This window comes from Podarcis pityusensis (assembly GCF_964106645.2).
Source record: "Podarcis pityusensis genome assembly, chromosome: 17".
NCBI lineage: Eukaryota > Metazoa > Chordata > Lepidosauria > Squamata > Lacertidae > Podarcis > Podarcis pityusensis.
This window is the reverse complement of record NC_138042.1, coordinates 33944845-33951058: the sequence shown is the minus strand read 5'-3', so window position 1 is coordinate 33951058 and position 6214 is coordinate 33944845. Positions and strand designations below refer to the sequence as shown.

The following is a 6214-nucleotide window of genomic DNA, read 5'->3' as shown; positions in this document are numbered from 1 at the left end:
CTGAATTAAAATTAGAGGCACACTTCATCAATGGGATTTACTTTTAGAGAGGCCCCGTGGTCAAGAATATGAACAGGACCATACCAGCTGGGTCACAGATTCCAGAGCTAGCAGCCACCCATTCTAGAACCAGGTCTAATTCTAGAACCAGGTCTAAAAACAAGCAGCCAACACTTAACCAGCAATCTAGTCATACAAAAATGGTGCCATTTATTCACTTGCATGACACCACAACATCCCCATTGCAATGGTTTTTATTTTATGGTTGAAAAGATGCTGAAGGTAGCTCAAGCTTTGTTGCCTGAAAGACAAAATCCATCCCATTAAATTTAAGATACTGTTGAGGCTTGGTTGGGGATGAACACTTGCCTCTGTATTCCAAGTTGTTCATTTCCTTGGCCTTTGGTGTTTTGTAGCTTTCAATACACCTCAAGGAAATGAGAGCAATAAAGGAACGTCATAAACCTTCCAACAAGCTGCTAAGAATCAGGTGCTGGTGGGCTTCCTCCCCTCCCCTGAGATGACCTTTTGGTGGCCAGAGCACAGATGCCTCCCAGGAAGGACATCTTTTCCACCCTCCCCCTTCCAAGCCCAGCATGCTCCAACCACCATCAACACACCATTGCAAAGGGAAATTTGCTCCTGCTGGGCAGTGGGGATGAATGGGCACCAGTACAAAGAAGGAAGTCATATGCTCATTCATGTATCAGCTGATTCTTTGATTTCCCTACCTGAAGACAAAAGGCTACATAACTCGTAGGTTATGGAATGGACCCTGAAACTGACCCCAGAAACCCTTTACAAACTGCAGTGTCCAGAATCGATTGAGGGAAATAATATGTTTGAATGTCCTGTAAAGGTATAGGGTAAAGGTAAAGGGACCCCTGACCATTAGGTCCAGTCGTGACCAACTCTGGGGTTGTATTAATGCTGCAAGGGACTTTTTAATGTGTCATTATGACAGGTGGTGGAGGGAGCGAGCCGCATTCCAGTGAGTGAGCCTGTTCCTGGCCATGCAACTGGTGTTGGCCCTCTCACTGGTCAAAGCTGAAGGAGTTAAGGGGCAGGGGGATTAGGAGAGAGACTCGGCTGGGGAAGAGGAAACAGGTTTGTAAACACAACTGAAACTTTAGGTTAATTTTTTAAGTAAACAAAGGGATTTTACTCTATTGAAACATTACTGTTTACAACTTCAGAAAGAGGTACACATAATTTTCACCTGTAAGCTGATTGATATATATATATATACATAATGCATCTGTCTAAAAAGTGTTAGGAGGGACAATAATTTTGAAATCAAACGGAAACAGAAAGAAACTAGAAGACCAAAGAAGAATTAATCCTAATCAAAGAGGGACAGTCAATTGCAGACAAAAGATGGACTTCGAGAAAGTCCCCAAAAGAAAGCTCAGCCAAGCAAAATCTAAACTTAAAAATTCAGAAAAATACCAAGATGAAGATTTTAAGGATAATCACCAAAACAAAAAACACCTCATGACAACTAGAGAAGTCAAGAGAAAATGAAGGAATATGAAGGGTATAAATCAAGTTTTGCTTACTTTTCAAACTAACTGTAAAAAGGAGCACATGAAAGCACATAGATGGGTATGAAGTTTGCTTGAAGCACAGTGAAAAATAGGTAGTGGAAATGGAAAGTTTTTCTTTTAAAAGGCAACTAGAGAAGCCATCTGATGTTAGGAAAAGTGTGAAGTTTTCATTGCTGAAGCTAGAAAAGCCAAGATTGGGAAGACTTTAGCACAGGAAAGACTTAGAAGCAAGACATGTTGGTGGATCCAGGCTGATGAAGTGTAGCTGGTAACACAATAACTGAAAGCCCTCTGCAATGTTCTTAGTAATACTTTGATAATAAGTTTTTTACTGAAGCCAGAAATAGGAGAGATGAGAAGGGAGGGATTTTGGGAGCATACTGACTTCTTGTCTCTTGCTAGAAAGTCTGGAAAGTCCTTGTGTGTGCCACCTTCCTGAGGTTATTATAATAATATTATAATAATTTATTATTTATACCCCGCCCATCTGGCTGGGTTTTTTTAATTAAAAAAATACTATAAGTTCTTTGTTTTTCATCTAGCCCTGAGAGTGGCATCTAGCATCTGTAACTCTCCCTTAGAATGAGTGTGCCAAGATTTCAGTGGCTAGCAAGTGCCGCAGGTAGCAGCAGCAGAAGCAGCAGCAGCAAAACGCACTTGTCACGGATCAGAATATTTTACCTAATTGGTATCTATGGGGTGACGTGCCGATTCCAGTGTGGAAAAGCAAAGAAGGCATTTTGAGGATGAAACTGCTGGGGGGAAAAAGATAAGGTAGAAAAGGCATTTATCCTGCAATATTCTTTCTCATACAGTTTAGTGGCCTTAATTTCATGGGTAAAGTAACCCTCCAGGACTATATTGAAAGTTGCCCAGGTTTTCTGCAACATTAGCACATCGAAACACATTATATACTCGCAAAATGACTCACCCCCTACTTTCTTGGCCCAACCTGCTATGACTCTTTCAGGTTGCGGTGACAGAGTTGTCAGAAGAGGCCCTATTCCGTGTCATCACATTTCTGTAGGATTGGTGGAAGGTTATTGGGGACAAACTAGTGATTCTAGATCTCTCTCTTCTGCCCCTCTAGATTAATGGCTCCTCCAGCTTCAAATAAAATGGTGGTCAAAATGATATTCTGTGACTGAAGGACATTTAGGTGAGTATCCCTTGCTTGGCTAGGGAGGAAATTTCTATTGTGCTCCGTCTGCAACTCATTGTGCTAAGACTCTTTCAGGTTGCGGTGATTGAGATGTCGGAAGAGGCCCTATTCTGTGTCACCACAATGACGCTCACCTGCAGGTAGGAGAAGACTTCTTCTTTTCTTCCAGCTCTTCTTTCCTTCACATTCCACCACTCAGTTGTCTTTTTTCAAGACAATGTTTTTTCTATTGATCTCTCCTTTTTCCCATTTTCTTTTCTGCTGGTCTCTTCACAGTACTCTCCAAAGATCCTGCAACACTCAAATGAAGACAGCTCTTCCAGCAGAGTCCCGGAAGTCATGGTGGTAAGAAAGCTTAAAAAAATAAATAAATAAAAAATCTCATTTTCTGTTCCGTTTGCAACTCATTGTGCTAAGATTCTTTCAGGTTGCGGTGACAGAATTGTCAGAGGAGGCCCTATTCTGTGTCGCCACAATGAGGCTCACCTGCAGGTAGGAGAAGACTTCTTCTTTTCTTCCAGCTCTTCTTTCCTTCAGACTTCCCAGAGTTCACTGTTCTTGAAGTGAGAGTCACCAGCATTAGGACAGTGCTGCTTTAGGTAAGTTCACATTGCACCACTCAGTTGTCTGTTTTCAAAACAATGTCTTTGGTATTGGTCTCTCCTTTTCCTCATTTTCTTTTCTGCTGGTCTCTTCACAGGTCTCCCCAAAGAGCTCTTCTTAACCTCTTAAGGTTTTCTTTTTCCTGAGAGAACATTCACAGAATGTTCTCTCAGGTTTTGCTTTTCCCCTTGTTGCATTGCTCAAAAAAAAAGCAAAAGACACTGGTGGTCGGCGCTCCTGGTTCCCAGGACGGGGTTCAAATCCCTGCGGTGTCCATGCTTACTTCCAATGCAACTGCTAACTCTCTCTATTTCTCTCTATCCCTCTCTGTCTCTCTAGCCCTCTCTATCCCACACTGCCCAAATAACAATTGGCTCCCTTTTTCTTAAGCCCAAGTATTAGCATGGGAGGGTGGTGACTTCAGTGACTGAGCTTGATTCTTAACTCCACCATTGCACCAAAGGACCATTTCAAGCACCACCTTCCTGGCAATGTGCTGTTGCTGGGAAGATGCTCACTTGGTGTATCACTGGTTGTGTGTCTAGGTCGGCTGGATCAGGTGGCTGCTTCCCCTCCTAGCGTTCCCAGTCACTGGTGTGAGAAGTCTCTCCATGGATCTGGTCTGCCTGCATTCCAGACACTACTGGAGGAGCAATTCTCCCTGCAAAGGTAACAGACAAGGTGGCCTTATGGGGGAAACATGCTGTGGAGCTTGCTGTGTAGGGTGGTGTTTTTGTTTTTTAACAATTCATGATCAATAGCTTCCCAATCTTCTGTCAGTAAATGGTGGATCATGAACATAGCTGTCAACTTTTCCCTTTTCTTGCGAGGAATCCTATTCGGAATAAGGGAATTTCCCTTTAAAAAAGGGAAACGTTGACAGCTATGATCATGAAGCAAGGAGAATTGGGAGGAGACCTGGGCAAGGTGTGAGGCAGGTGCAGATGCAACTTTGATTACAGGTGTTCTGGCAACTTAGAAAGTTCAGTGTCTGTGTTTGCTTGCTTTCAGATTGGCAGATGCAACAAAACCATTGTCCAAGGCGGCCTCTGTTTCAAGGCCAGAATTGATTTGCATTCCCATAACTGTTACTCTCTTTCTATTTTTGCAGATCATGGTGCAAGACTGTAGATTTTTCCCCTTGCAAAGTTAAGCAACAGTGTCACAATTATTTAAGGTAGGCAAATCTGATAGGTAAAAATGGAGCAGCCAGAAATACTTTTGAAATCTGAAGGCTTGTTTGTTCTGTTGTTAAAAATAGTTCCTAACTGTTTCTTGTTCAGGAAATCAGGTTTTTTTGGGGGGGCAAGACTGCTATTGTACAGAGCATGGTGTGACATAAAACCAGCACATTTTCCGTGCTTTGCTTCTCTTCTGGAAGCTCAACAACTTCACCACCTTTTCTAGATGAAAAGGACTGCATAAAACCATTGTGGAGATGTGGGAGTAGGCCTCCCATAATCGTTGCTATCTCCTTCAAATACAGTAAATGTCTAAGCACAGTCGATGGAAATAGGAAAGGATGGGAAAGTATTAGAAATCAAGAAAAAGTATTTTACTGTGAGCAGCAAAGGATGGAGGGAAAATAAGCATCTTGAAAGACGGGTGTAAAGTCAACTTTTAAATTTGTGTTAAATTTGAATTAATTTGTTGTTAATTTGTGTTAAATTTGGAAAACTAATAAAAAACTAATAAAAACTGTTGGGGATTGTAGGGAGAGACCTGCCAAAAAAAGTTGAAAAACATCTTCATGTATGCGACAACGGCCGCGAGAGTTCTGGTAGCACAAGGATGGAAGTCTGAAGAAACCCCAGCTAAAGAATCATGGCAAGAAAAATTGATGGACTATGCAGAACTGGCAAAACTGACATATAAGCTACGGGATAAGGATAACTGTGACTTTAAGGATGAATGGGAAACCTTTACAAAGTATCTGAAGACGCAACAAAGCGAACTGGACTCCTTGGCTGGTTTTGAATAAACATTCACAAACTTTTTATTGATAATAATCAGCTAAATAGTTTGCCAGTAGTGATGTATGGAAGTGAGAGCTGGACCATAAAAAAGGCTGATCGCCGAAGAATTGATGCTTTTGAATTATGGTGCTGGAGGAGACTCTTGAGAGTCCCATGGACTGCAAGAACAAACCTATCCATTCTGAAGGAAATCAGCCCTGAGTGCTCACTGGAAGGACAGATCCTGAAGCTGAGGCTCCAATACTTTGGCCACCTCATGAGAAGAGAAGACTCCCTGGAAAAGACCCTGATGTTGGGAAAGATGGAGGGCACAAGGAGAAGGGGACGACAGAGGACGAGATGGTTGGATAGTGTTCTCGAAGCTACCAGCATGAGTTTGACCAAATTGCGGGAGGCAGTGGAAGACAGGAGTGCCTGGCGTGCTCTGGTCCATGGGGTCACGAAGAGTCGGACACGACTAAACAACAACAACAATAACAACAAATAGTTTGAGGATGTATACAACTTTGTAACATGCAGAAAACAGCATTTTTGAGAAACCAAAGACTGGAACTGAGGGAAGTCGGGGGGAGGGTGGGTTTTGTGTGGGAGGGGGGGAGGGAGGAAAAATGGGAAAACAAGGATGATATATTTTTGGATAATATGTCTTGTTATAATTTTGAATAATAATAATAATAAAAACCTAATAAAAACTAATAAAAATTAATTGGCAAAAAAGGAGGTAGTAATGGTTACCAACCTAAAAGAGTACACAAATTCGTGAAGGAGAGGGCATTGGATACCTACTGACCACGATGCCTCCACTCTGCCTCCACAGGTGGCAATGCCGCCTCGTTGTTGGCAGTTACTGTACAAAACTGTCAAAGTGGCATGGAGCTTTACAAAACAATAACATATTTAAAAAGAAAGTCTCCTGATTTCCCACT

The 6214-nt window shown here is 42.1% G+C and overlaps 1 long non-coding RNA gene across 6 annotated transcripts; it reads left to right on the top strand.

Moving 5' to 3' along the window:
* The first annotated feature begins 1040 nt into the window (after positions 1-1040).
* Positions 1041-5848, top strand: LOC308466304. Of its 6 annotated transcripts, none has more exons than XR_013980697.1 (6): positions 1041-1107; positions 2638-2849; positions 2986-3054; positions 3137-3981; positions 4424-4489; positions 5027-5848. It is a non-coding gene; the product is annotated as an uncharacterized lncRNA (long non-coding RNA). The 6 variants fall into 6 exon arrangements; XR_013980699.1 differs by having other exon boundaries at positions 1049-1107; positions 2638-2706; positions 2785-2849; positions 2986-3981; XR_013980701.1 differs by lacking the exon at positions 1041-1107 and adding an exon at positions 1187-1202 and having other exon boundaries at positions 2638-2706; positions 2785-2849; positions 2986-3981.
* The last annotated feature ends 366 nt before the right edge of the window (positions 5849-6214 follow it).